We start from the raw sequence: 14,013 nt of genomic DNA on the forward strand, positions 1-14,013 counted from the left end.
GTAGAGGAAGGACAAGTTGCAGTGGATGCAGGGCCCATGGCCGGAGGTGGAGGGAGGTGTCCTGCGGTGGTGGCCGGTGGATGGAAGCCAGATGGGGAGGGCTCTTCGGGGGATGAATGTCTCTGAGCTTTGTGTGCATGTGGTGAGAGAGATAAGGACACAGAAGAGCAGAGAGAATGTGCTTTTCTCCTTTGTTTTCTTTTTTTCTCTTGTTTGGGCTTTCTAGAAAGCGTAAGAACCAGCTTGCGTGGTTATTCTTCTTGCCACCTGCTGCTGGCTGTTTTGGTTCCTGTCCGTTCCCCAAATCCAGTCATTTAATTGCAACAGAAACATTTATTGAAGGACTACTCTGTGCCAGGTGCCATAGATGTGGATGGGAATAACTTACTTCCTACGCTCAAGTCAGTCGTGGCTAGGGGAGAGACACATGTGAGGAAATGAATGTAAAAATGCCTGCCAGGTGCTGTGGTGGGGTGGGGTAGGGGTGGGAACGCCAGCACAAATGTCTCATTCTACCTCAGGCAGCAGTGACAGTGACAGAAAAGCCTTCAATGTTGGTCTCTAGGTACTGGACATAGTGGTAGGGCCGGGACATAGAAAGAGTAATGCAGAGGCTGCTTTTAGGTGACCAGCCCGAACAATGGAAACCTGAGTGAGGTACAAGGACCCGCAGTGACCCCACAACCCCCTGACCAAATACAAACAGGCCCATCAGGTGACTCACCTCAAGATAGCCCCAAGTCCTAGCTGACCAATGAGTTACTAACATCTGGACGCCGTTACCAAACAAGGAAAATTCCATATTCCCCATACCTCCTCATCCTCCTCCTTTAACTACAGCCCCCCCACCACTGCTTTGCATCAGATGGTCTCTGCTTTCCTGTCCTGCCCACCACTCCCTTGTGGTGTATTCAGTAAACTTCTGCGTCCTGTTCTGCCTTTGGTGAATTCTTTTCACCACCCTGCAGCCAGCTTCCACCTGATTGGGTTGTCCCACATTTGGTGCCCGCCCCCCATCCAATTGGGAGACTCCTCGTTTGGTGGCCTGTATGGAGAGCCCTTGTGGATCCCCCCACACAATGAAGAAAACAGGATGTATGAGTTATCTGCTGCCATAGTCTAATAGTGGCTTAGATCAATAACCATTTATTTAGTTGAGGAGTTTGCAGGTTGGCGGGATGGTTGTCTGATTTTCATTGGCCTAACCAAGTGTCTGTGGTCAGCCTCGGATCCGATGGCTGGTGGCTGGGATGACCTGGTCCTCCTCCAGTGTCTGCCATGTCCCATGAGCAGGCCAGGCTGGTTTGTCATAGCAAAGCAGAGGTGGGAGAGGAAGTCTTAGTGCTTGCAAGGAAAGCTTGAGCCCTTGCTGCTGATATCCTGTCGGCCAGAGTACCCATAGGGCTGAGTCCAGTTAAAGGGTGTGTCAGAATATCCTACCTGCAGAGGGAGGAGTGAGGAACCGACCTCATCTGATAAGTGACAGAACAAGGATTTGAACCCAGGCCTGCCTGACAGCAGGTGTGTTTGCTTCTCTGGCTGTATCAAACAAGAAGCAGACACCTATAACCATCAACAGTTCATGTCACTTAAAATGTGTAGCCATTGCCCACGTGACACTGCAGTAACAAAAGTTTCAAATTTTTACTTTTTTTTTTGACATGTATTTATTTTTGAGAGAGAGAGAGAGATAGATAGAGAGAGAGAGAGAGAGAGAGAGAGAGCGTGCTAGCAGGGGAGGGGCAGAGAGAGAGGGAGACACAGAACCTGAAGCAGGCTCCAGGCTCTGAACTGTCAGCTCAGAACCCGACATGGGGCTCAGACTCCCAAACCATGAGACCATGAGACCAAAGACATCAGTCTTTTCCAAGTAGGTATGTGTTGTATCTCATTTATTGTCCTCAGGCACATAGAATTTTGTACACTTCTGTTGCTGAACCATTGCTGTTAGTTTAGTTGTTTTCAATTTTCACAAAGATAAATTGTGTTGTAATGAACAGTCTAAAGTTAGTGAAATTACATAGTCAAGAAGAAAGAACTTCTTTTTGTTTTTTCACTGCTCTTGAAGTTCATTGCAAAATCTTAGAAAGTGTTTAAAACAGCAGTGCCTCCATCGTTGAATCTTTCAACCAACTTTTATGCAGTTTCACTGTGTCATGTGTTTCTTAGACATAAAGAAAGTATATGAAATACTCAGGAATATTTCTAAGACTGTCAAGAACTAGAAGTTTAAAAGAGAAAGCAAATAAAACCAGCCCTGTAGAGAACACCAAAAAATACTGGATAAATAATTTTTTTTAATGATTTGAAAGCATAGTAGATCAGTCCATAAAGTAAATGAAGTAAGGAGAGACCAGACACATGATAAAATATGGATCCAGAAGGATAAGCAAAAAGCAGCTGGATCTGACATTTGCTGGGTATCTGCTGACCGTTGGTAGCTGGAGCCCTGGCTTAAATGTAGGTAACTATATAATTTAAACAAAGGAATGCTATTATTAGTAGGTAACTATATAATTTAAACAAAGGAATGCTATTATTAGTTACACTGGGACATTAGACCTAAATCAAAGTCAGGCAAACCTATGTTCAACCATTCTATTGGAAGGCTGTGCGTTGGAATTTGGGTCTCAACCCCAAGAAAGACAATTAAAAGATCCTTGCTGAAGTCAAGATCCAGGAAAAGTGATATCCTCAATGGATAACATGTTTAAAAATATCCATAGAAGAAGATGATAGGGATTGTTACATGTTTTATCCTAGGCTTTAGGTAAAATAAGAGAAATGTTTCTCATGGGAATCTCTCATTTCAAGCCTGTGCTCATATTAATTGATGGACTAAAATTATATGTGTGGGGCAGAAATAGAAAAAAATGAAAATGTGCCAGGTGCCTGGCAGAAATAAACAGAAATATGATCTAGAAGAATGCTCTCAAAAACAAGAAAGACTTCAAAGAATTCTTTAGGTGACATTTCAATAAAAATGAGTTCTCATTCAGTAATCATTAAACATATAGGGAAATCAGCCACCAGGAGAAAGGGCAGAGACTATAGAACTAATCTCAAAAACTTCAGGTAGTAGACTCATCAGATATAAAACAGAAGAATTGTCATTATGTGTAAGTAATAAAAGAGAATTAATAGGATGGAAGAACAAGAGATTTTTGAAGGCAAACAGACGTATTTGGATCAAATAGTACTTTTGGAAGTGAAAAATATAATTACTGAGATTTCAAATTGAAGGAATGTGTTAAGCAGTAAATTAGACCCAGGTAAAGAGAGAATTAGAAGAGAGAACTGAAGAAATCATCCAAAACCGAGCACACAGGGAAAAAGAAAAACTGAGAGAGAAATTAAGATATCTAGATATGTCTAATTAGAATGTTAGAAGGAGATAATAGAGAAAATTGGAAGTGAGGCATCTTTATAGTGAATGGGAATTTTCCAGAACTGTTAAAAGTAGCCACAGATGCAAGCAGTTTAAATTAAGAGAAAGCTATACTTAGACCTACAGTAGTAAAATTGCAGCACCCTACTGTGACTTTTTTAGAATAACCAAGAGAGAAAAAAACAGATTCTCTACGAAGACATTTCATGGGTGGGAATGAGAGTTTTTATCAGCAGCAGTGCAAGCCAAAAGAGTGGAAGTAATACCTTCAGGGTGCGGGGTGACAATAACAATATGTATACTTAGCAAAACAGTCCTTCAGGCATGAGAAAAGAGTATTCAGATGAGCGAAAGCAAAGAGAATTTTCCGCAAACATACCTCTGTGAAGAAACTTCTAAAGGGTTTACTTCGGGAATAAGGCGTGTGATTCCAGATCCAAGAAGGAATGCTGAACAAATAAGAAACATGTAGGGATTTCATTCAATAATTTCTAAATAGTAGTTGTAGGAGTAGTAATAATAATACCATGTAACTGTGGTCTTAAAAAGGTTATACCGGGGCGCTTGGGTGGCGCAGTCAGTTGAGCGTCCGACTTCAGCCAGGTCACGATCTCACGGTCTGTGAGTTCGAGCCCCGCGTCAGGCTCTGGGCTGACGGTTCGGAGCCTGGAGCCTGTTTCTGATTCTGTGTCTCCCTCTCTCTCTGCCCCTCCCCCGTTCATGCTCTGTCTCTCTCTGTCCCAAAAATAAATAAAAACGTTGAAAAAAAAAATTTTTTTTTTAAATAAAAAGGTTATACCTAAAATATCAGACAATGACATCACATAAGTCAGGAGGGAAGCGATGAGAATTCAGGTATTCTGGAATCAGAGTTTTGTTGAGAAAGGGAATGAGATAGTAATTTTAGCCGCTAAGTAGCTGTACGTGTTAACCATTCAAGCTGAAGCCCTGAAAAGAATGGGGAAGAAAAGTGCATAACTTACAAGCCTGTGATGGGTAGGATGGTAAATGGAACTGGAAAAAACAAAACCAACCAAAATATCTCCATCGTTAAAAAAAAAAGTGACAGCATAGAAAAAGTGGGGGGAAATAGAGAGCAAGAAATCAGATAATAGAAAGAGGTGCAAATATATCAGTAAGCAAATAATTGCAACCTAAGTTTGAGAATGAAAAGACCAATTGTCAGACTGAACAGGAAATAGTGTGCAACATATGCTGTTTATAAAAGACACACCTAACGTATAACAACTTGAACAGTTGACGATGCAGAAAGAATGCCAAGATAACTGTGTTGGTGTCAGACAGAGCATCAGTAGGTGTAGAGATGATCACAACTTAAAAATTAAAGTTCACCAAGAAGATACAGGAACTCCAGACTTGTATACATTTCATACAGTGGCATATATATACATGAAATGAACAAAATCCAAATATGTATAATTTACCAAAACTGACCTAAGGAAAAAATATCAATTCTGGATTACCTTCTAGCCATTAAACCCTCTTACAAAGTACACAGCATCCCTAGATGGTAAATAGAGATTAAGTTATACCAATTTTTGTAATCAAAAATTCCCATTTTAAGTAAATTTCCAGAGAATAGAAAAAAAGGAACACTTTTAACCCATTTAAAAGACCACAGTATCCTCGATACCAAAATCAGACAAGGAGAGCACAAGAAAAGAAGACTGTAGGCCTGTAGCACTCATGAATATTGAGATGAAAAAACCTTAAGCAAAATATTAGCAAATCGAATTCAGCCATGTAGAAAATAGATAATACATCATGGCCAACTTGGCTTTATTCCAGGAAAGACAAGAATGATTTAACATTGAAAAATCCACAATTATCATTCAGCATGTTAATAGATTAAAGGAGAAACACCACATAATCATGTAAATAGATGCAAGAAAGTTATTCGATAAGATTGAATATTCATTTATGAGAAACACTCTCATAAATAGTATCCATTGAAAACCTACAGCAAAGTTTTGCTGAGCATTTGCTTAGGGATGTGCTAATTAATAAAAAAAAAAAAAAGAACAGAGAGCCCACACAAATGGGAATGTGATCTATAAAGAGATGGCTTGCTGGCCATTGGAGAAAGCATGTAATCGTCCACAAATGGTGTTGAGGCACCTTGATTATCCAAGTGGAAAAGTGAAAATTGGTCCCTGTATCACACCATGCACAAAATTAATTCTAAGGGATTAGAGACTTAAAACTAAACCAAATTGAACTTTAATTTAAAAAAAATTTAGGTAACTGGCCTATGACCTCAGAGTTGGGAAGAATGTATTCAACAAGACAGCAAAAGCATATGTCACAAATGAAAAGATCCGTGAATTCAACCACATTGAAATTAATAATTCCCATCAAGGTAGCATCAAAAGGAGAAAAGAAAAAGACATTTCAACACAACTGACAATGGACTAGTAAACTAAACACACAAATAACTCTTACTAATTAATAAGAAAAATATGTAAAAGATATAAACAGTCATTTCACCGATTGTGAAGAAAATGGCCAATAAACACTTGAAAAGATGTACAGCTTCTTTATTAAATCCTGGAAGTGAAAATTAAGACCACATATAATTTCACCCCCACCAAATTAGAAGAGTGGTATTGTCAAGTCTCAGCTGATCTGTAGGAAGTGTCCAATCCTGTTGACAGAAGTGTCAATAGATACAACAAAATTGGAAAAACACTTTGGCACTTGACCAGGCAAGTCTCCTTGATAGGAGACTTCTAAACTCTCAAGTCCTATTTTCATATAGGATAAAAATAAAAACATAAATAAAATAAAAACATAAAAACACACAAAAAGAATAAAAACATAAAAATTCTACAAAAACCAGTGCAACTAAAAACCTTGGCAGCCCTTAAAAAGGAAGGAAGTTCAGACACGTGCCATAATGTGGATGAACTTTGAAAAAATGCTAAGTGAAATAAACCAGACAAAAAAGGAAAACTATTGATGATCTCATTTATATGAGATACTTGCAGTAGTCAAATTCACAGAGAACAGAAGCAGAACAGAATGATTACCAGGGGCTGGGTTGAAGAGAAAACATGGAATTAATGAGTACAGATTTCCATAGGAGATATTGAAAGAATCCTCAAAATGGATAGTGGTGAGAGTTGCATAGCAGTGTGAATACACTTCGTGGCATTGAACTATACCCTTGAAAATGGTTAAATTGGTAAATATCATGTACATTTTATCACAATAAAAAGAATTCAGGGGTGGGGAGGACTGTGGCAGGTGTCTTGTATAATTAATTGATTGTTTTTAGCAGGATTAGTATGAGTTTCATTAAAAAAAAAACCGGACAGGTATTCATAAGCCAGGATATTCGACAGGTTATCAGAGATTCTAAATTGGCAGCCACAAAAGGGACAAGGAAAGGCACCATAAAATAGAGGAGATCTCCTCGGTGAACCTTCAACTTAGACATTTCATAAATGCCAACAAAGCTAGCTAGGCGTCCAAGTGAAAGTGTGTCACATCTGTCCCTCACAGTCATACCAATGCATTTGTGCATTTACTGAGTGGTTACTATATGCCAGACACTGTCACAGGCGCTGTGATGCTATGGGAAACAAAACAGACAAAGCCATTGGTCACATAGAGACAGACAGACAGACAGACAGACAGATAGATAGATAGATAGATAATATATCACAGCCAACTTGGCTTTATTCCAGGAAAGACCAGAATGATTTAACATTAGATGTTGATGTAGCAGGTGGTGACACCACTTTGACATTGCTTAGTGGTTGCTTAATTATTGTCACTTTGAAACTATCAAACAAAATAATTTGTGAACCAACTCTTTTTGGCAGCCTATTCTACGTACAAGTAGAGGCCTTTGTATCAAATAGCAAAATCAGGAAGACAGAGTCAAATCAGATTAATTTCTATCTTTTTAGATAAACCCTAAAAAAAAATCTGAAAGTCATTTTACCCACTAATACCTTTTCCACCCAAATCTTACACAGAACCCTAAAATACAGAAAATACAGCCAATCCGTAAAAGTGGGGAGAGGGTTAAGGGATGAAGGAGAAGGGCTGGCAGCCCAAGTTTCACCCTTTGGGTGATATCGGGGCCTGTACATTGCCATGGAGTCCGAGGGCCTGGTTTAATGACACAGTGTGTCCATAGGTCCCTCCAGGCCAACCTGGGCCTCAGATTCCAGGTAAAGGTGCATCTTTGTCATTTTCTTTCTTCTTCTCATTCTGTCTCCTTCTCCCATCCTTTCTTTCATCCATCATGTTCAACAGGAATGAAGGACCTCCTGTTTGCTGGGTACCATGTTCCCCCCTGGGGAGTATACAGAGATACCCTGAATGCTGTTCTCCCTCAGCTCACACTCCAAAGGGTAGCCAACCTGAGAAGCCCACCTGTGGGTCACCCAGGGCACCTGTGCTGGGTCAGCTGATTGAAAATGTCGGTTCAGGCTAGAATCCTAAAAATAGGTTAACCTTGATTAGCTTGTCTTTTCAACCAAGGCCAGGTTTTTTCGTCTGCTGATTGTGCTGTATTATCCTGTGTAGACATCTCTCGTTATCCATTTTCTGTGGTTCTCCGATTCCTTTCCTTGAAGGGCGAGCAAGAACTTAAGGACTCTTACAAAGCAGGTGAAGGACAGTCCTAGATTTTTATGGTCTCTCACCCACAACTAATCTGACAGCCACTTTTTAAGGGACTTTTTTTTTTTTTTTTTTAATCAAGTTGTCCCAAAGCTTTGGCTTGCCTTTCATGGAAATAGCAACTCTTTTTGCATTCTCCTAATTCAGAGAATATTTGAATACATACATTTCCTCTTACATTATAAATAAAAGTGGCATCAAAACACATTTGGCAACACACAGCTCACTGTTGGTAAGCATAAAGCTCACTCTGTAGGAGCAGACGTACTCCCACATCCTACCAGACAGGAGCTTACCAGCCTTGGGCATCTATCCTGCCCTGGGTGTCAGTAGAGAAATTTATGCTAAGAAGAGATTTCCCACAACTAAGGGAAAAGTGGTTTCACTGACAAAGGGGAAGAAGCATATGGGCTTTTGGAGCCAAGCAATCCCTTACACTCTAATGCCTGTTCGACCTCTTACCAGCTGAAGGACTTGTATAAACCACGTACATTCTCCCCATGTCAGTTATGTTCTTGTAAAATAGAGGCCATGATTTTTGGCCCTGTTATCAACCAGGCCCCTTGAGTACTCCGTAGAAATGCACTTGACTTTTCACTTCAGTCTTTGTGTTTCAAAGACCTTCATTTTCATCTTTCAGTCCTGAAGCTTGAGGACTCAACCTTCCCTGGCTGAGTCTTAAATAAAAAGAGAAGGACCCAACGGAGCATCTTTTTGTCTTTTCACCCAGAGCACAAGCTCTTAGGAGATGAGCAAAAGGGCTGCGCATTGGCTGGGAGAAGGTAGATTGGGAGGGTAGCTATGACACTGTGTTCTAGTCTTTGAGTCTTCAGTAGGCGTTTAGAGAAGGAAGTCCTGGCCACAAACAGTGGGTGGTGGTCAGGAGGTAGCAAGCAGGGCGTCCAGTCCTTGCGTCTATAAGAGTTACTGGAGCCCCAGGTCTGAGTAAGCCACAGCTCCTGGCTCTCAGGAGGGTCACAGTCTAGTGAGAAGCAAGCATTAAGCAAACAGAAGATTCCAAGCACAGCCTGCTAAGTGCTGCAGTGGAAGGAAGTAAAGGGGGCCTGGGAGAACCGGAGGGGGCCCCTCTTGGGAGAAAATGTGATGCAGTCTGTGTCTTGAGGGATTCTATAGGACGTCCAGGCTCAGTCGCGACACCAAGTCTCGTCCTTCCTCGTCTTCTGCCCTCACGTCATTCCTCAGCCCCCAAACACCCTTGCCACTCCTCTCCCCAGTCCTTCTGTGTAACCACTCTTCCTCCCCTGAATATGACCCTGGAGAATGGGAAGGAGCAGTAACCCCCATGCAAGTTAGGAATAGTGAACCGGGGCCGGTAGATACTTGCCTAGCAGGGACCACAGCAGGGCTCCAAAAACATCTGCCCGGAATGCACTGATCCTTTCTGGGATTGACAGGAAATGCCTCTCAGAGGAAGCAGGCTGTGGCCAGGACCTCAAAGGATGACCTGGAGTTTTCAGGTGGATGGGGTGGGGGTGGTGTGCCAGGCAGGGATCACTCAATCTTTACAGAAGCATCACGGGCTGAATATTGGTCTGTTTTATACATCGGAAAATTAGGGATCATATGAATGAAGTCACTTAGTTGCTTGCCCAGAGTCACACAGCAAAATATGACAGAGCCGAGGTTTGAACTCACGTCGGCCTGACCCTAACTCTAGAGCTCTTTCCTCCGATACAGGGCTGAGTTCCCACCTTCATATAGTTTCCCAGGAAAGCATTTTACGTGAGATAATGCTTCTGTAGGATTATTCTATGTGAGCCCTCTTTGCATTCAATGGCTTTTTGAGGGCTGACCCCAGAACAGAGACTCTCAGTATAACATTGCCTCCTTGAAAGAACATTTGGATTTTAAGCAGCAGAGTCAGAGACTGGATTTTTGACTGCCATCCATTCATACATTGGGAGCGGAGTACACTTAAAAGAAAAATCCTAAAGAAGAGAAAAACCAAGAGAAAACGTGCCATCCATATGGAGAAACGATGCATGTGCCTAGAGGCAATCTGTATCATTTGCATAAAAGGAGTAGCACATAACTCAAGTTTTAAAACATTTTATAATACTTAGAGAGGTGTCAGTTTTCACATCTTTTGAGGAAGATGAGGGGCCGCCGTGCATTAGCATACTGAGCGTGCCGTAGCTGAGCAGACTACAGTGAAAAATGAGGCCGGGGAAGCCAGAGCGAGGGTAATAAGAATGATGAACGGTAAGGTTGATTTTCGAAGATTAGGATGGATCAGGAAGAAAAAACAGTTGCTGTGGGGGAGAAGATCTAAAATCTACAATTACCACCTCCCAGCCAGAGCTCTCTTGACTCCAGGCCAGGGCCTGTTCAGTTTCATCGCATGACTCTAGTCCAAGGGGCTATGTATAAAGCAGTTGGTACCGAGCTGGGAGACAAATAGTAAGCCTCGTTTCCTTCTTACCAATAATTAATAATTAGTAATGTTCCCACTCTCTCTTAGAGTCGTTTTCAGTCAGCTAGTGGGCATGTAAACAAGGGATCTTCTTCCTCGTCTGTCCCAATGCCCTCATTTCACAGACCAGAAATAGGGACCTGAGGAGGGAAAGGGCTGTCCCCCGAGATTAAGCCCTGGTTTGTGGCACTTGGTCCTGGGCCCTACTAGTGTGCTGGAGAATGGCATACCCAGGGTCGGAGACTTTGGAGAATTTAAGTTTTTGGTCTTTTGTCTTCCTTCAACACTCACCCATTCTTTGCTCATGAGGTGATTTTCAGAACTTAACTCCTTTGGGTGCTAGTGATTTAAGTTATCCCTCATTGGCTTTTGTTATACGTACCTGATGAAGTTGAGATGCAATTATTCCTGGAAACATCAACAACATTCCTAGGAGCAAGGTGTTGCCTCTGGAGGGTCTGCCCTATGTAGTGCTGTTTGGGGTATGTATCCAAACAAGTCTAAGAATTGTTGATGGGATTGCTTTAAACAGGGGGGAGCTGGGGCGCCTGGGTGGCGCAGTCGGTTAAGCGTCCGACTTCAGCCAGGTCACGATCTCGCGGTCCGTGAGTTCGAGCCCCGCATCAGGCTCTGGGCTGATGGCTCAGAACCTGGAGCCTGTTTCCGATTCTGTGTCTCCCTCTCTCTCTGCTCCTCCCCCGTTCATGCTCTGTCTCTCTCTGTCCCAAAAATAAATAAACTTTGAAAAAAAAAAAGTTTTAAACAGGGGGGAGCTGGGGAGGGCTGCAGAGGGGGAGTTCTGTGTACTGTGTATACAAAATAGCACATTATGAAGTCCTGCAGTAAGGAATCCTGATGGGATTGGTGGACCCTCAGCATTTCTGCGTCAACACACAGAACAGATCCCTTTGATCATAGAATATCTTGTGGGACTGGTTCCTTAAAAGCCCACTGTAAGAAAACACTTCCCTAAATAGTCTGGGCTCTCGAATGAAAAAGATTTTGAGAGAGGGAATTACCAATTAAGCAATATTGGGTGGTTGTGGATATCAAACCACTGAAATTTCTAAGTATGTTGAAATGAGAGTTTTGATAGGTAGCACAGCATTTTTTTTTAACCTCAAAATCCCCATAACAATGGCAACAATTTCAAACATTTACTTTCTAAAAGCCCTATCTATATCACATGTTCTTTCTAAAAGTAGTTACTTCTCCATTCATTACCTTGACATTGAAGGGTCAGATTAAAAGTATATTTTTTTTTTCCAAAAGTACGAGATAGCATACGAAAGATAACCGGGTTTTTTTTTTTTTTTTTTCATGAGAAATGCATAAATCACCTTTATATATGCCTTCTAAAGGGCTTTGCTATGAACTCTGTATTTTACAAAAGATATCCATTGTCGTTCCTGGTATCATTCCCAAGTATTGTAAAAATTCTATGATATTTTCAGTCTTGCCTTTATAAAAGTAACCAAATCAGTGACATTCAGTGTGCAGCTGGCTTCAAGGGCTTTGTTGCAAACTTTACTTCACTAATGCGTGAAAGAATTCAGTATCACTTTGTAACCTTACTTGGAATCTGGTTATTCCAATTAAAGCAACTGTACCTTTCATACATGCACTTTCCATAAAAGCACTGTCATCATGAAAGCAGGAAGTTGCTGTTCAGATTATAACTCGTCTTTCTTTTAGTGCTCACTGGAAGGTTGGTCTTTGGGTATTTCGTTATTGAAACAGAATCTTGCAAATAGCCTAAGCTGACACACACCGGGATCCTCTATGCGTTGATTTAACTCGGTAGCAAATCTCCCATGTAATTTGTTCTCCTACGTGTATCTTCAGGCCTTCAGCATTTGTTTTCGTGACTCTTCTCACAGCATTTGCTGACAAAGGAATTTACTTCATTTGTTACTGTATTATCTTGTGTATTTTTTCAGCCATTTTTGCCTAGGCAGGAAAAACAGGTGTTTCCCTTATTGGATTTTATTATCTTTCATTGTTACGTATAAATCCCCAAAGGGACTGCTAAACTCTTTTCATGGGGGTTAGTGGAATGTTATAAAGTTCTAGACTGACTTTCACAAGACTTTAAACATCATCAAAAAATTATGGAGGCTTGTCTTCATATTCTGGATAATTTGTTTTTAAATGTCTTGCTAATCATGCCTCTTTGTACTAACATCAAATGGTATCTCGAGGCATTATACACACTTGGGGTGAAGCTCTTCCTTAATGATAGTGGTTGTAAATCCATATTTGAATTAATTTTTTTTTTTTTTTTTGTAGCTTCTGGTCAGATCTAATGAGACAGACATTTCTGTACTTGGGAATGTAGCTAGGAGGTGCTCATATTGGAAACAGAAGCATCAGCTTGGCTGTTTTCTTGCTGGTCACCTGAACTTGTCTCACTGATGTTCTCGATCAGTCGATGCTTTGTAGGACTGTGTTTTGTTTTAAATATTTTTTTTTTATATATTTGAGAGAGAGAGAGAGAGAGTGTGTGTGTGTGTGTGTGAGGGAAGGGCAGAAAGAGAGGGAGAGAGAAAATCTCAAGCAGGCTCCTCACTGTTCGCGCAGAGCCCGATGTGGGGCTCCATCCTGCGAACCATGAGATTGTGACCTGAGCTGAAGTCAGACACTTAATCAACTGAGCTACCCAGGCACCCTCTCTTTTGTTTTTAATACACACTTTTGTTTGGAAGGATTTTTGAAAGAAAAGGTTGTAAAAGCAGTTCTGAGAGTCCTGTACCCCAGCCATCTAGTGTCAGTTTCCCCTAATGTTAACATCTTACAGGATAATGGTGAACTGTCAAAACTGACAAACCCACGTTGGTAGATTGCTCCTCACTGAACTGCAGGCTTTAGGTACATTTTGCCAGTGTTTCCATTAGTGTTCTGTTCCCTTAGTCTCCTCTAGCCTCTGACACCATCTTAGTTTTCCCATGTTTTTCATGACCGACCTTGATAGTTTTGAGCTGGACTGGTCAGGTATTTTATAAAATATCCCTCAAACTTGGTTTGTCCAATGTATTTTTTTCTCATGATGAGACTGAGATTGTGAGTGTTTGGGGAGAGTATCGTACAGGCTAAGGGTGCCCACCCCCACAAGGGCATCACATCATTTCAGGGAGGACCTGAGTTTCACACACGACTTCACTAAGGGCTCTCTCTGTACTTGGTTAGGAGAGCGTTTCCAGGTTTCTGTACCACACGGTGATTATTTTCCCCTTTCATGCGTCATTTTTCAGAAGTGAGTCCCTACACCCACCCCACACTGGAAATGGGGAGATTAAGTTCTACTTCCCAATAAGGGATTCAAATCTACATATTAGGGCTGTTCTGTAAGGAGATCTGCTTCTCTCCTCCATTTATATTTATTTATATCCATGTAGACGCATGGATATTTATTTTATACTTTGGGCTATCATGCAGGACTCCTTTTAAGCCATTTTTTCCATTTTGTGAGGGATATTTTAATTAAATATTGATATTATTAAATATTATTAAATGTACTAGCAATAGCTGTTAATGG

At 41.2% G+C, this 14,013-nt stretch overlaps 1 protein-coding gene and 1 long non-coding RNA gene across 2 annotated transcripts in view; both read left to right on the plus strand.

Annotated features, from left to right (window-relative positions):
• The window catches only part of LARGE1 (LARGE xylosyl- and glucuronyltransferase 1), a 548,933-nt gene that overhangs the window by 467,765 nt on the left and 67,155 nt on the right, over positions 1-14,013 (plus strand). The gene's annotated exons all lie outside the window — the stretch shown is intronic.
• Positions 8-8,056, plus strand: LOC147578925 (uncharacterized). The gene is made up of 3 exons (XR_015253347.1): positions 8-2,464; positions 2,506-3,937; positions 4,181-8,056. It is a non-coding gene; the product is annotated as an uncharacterized LOC147578925 (long non-coding RNA).

The sequence above is a fragment of the Puma concolor genome, chromosome B4 (assembly GCF_028749965.1).
Source record: "Puma concolor isolate L17-30 chromosome B4, mPumCon1.1.hap2, whole genome shotgun sequence".
Taxonomy (NCBI): domain Eukaryota; kingdom Metazoa; phylum Chordata; class Mammalia; order Carnivora; family Felidae; genus Puma; species Puma concolor.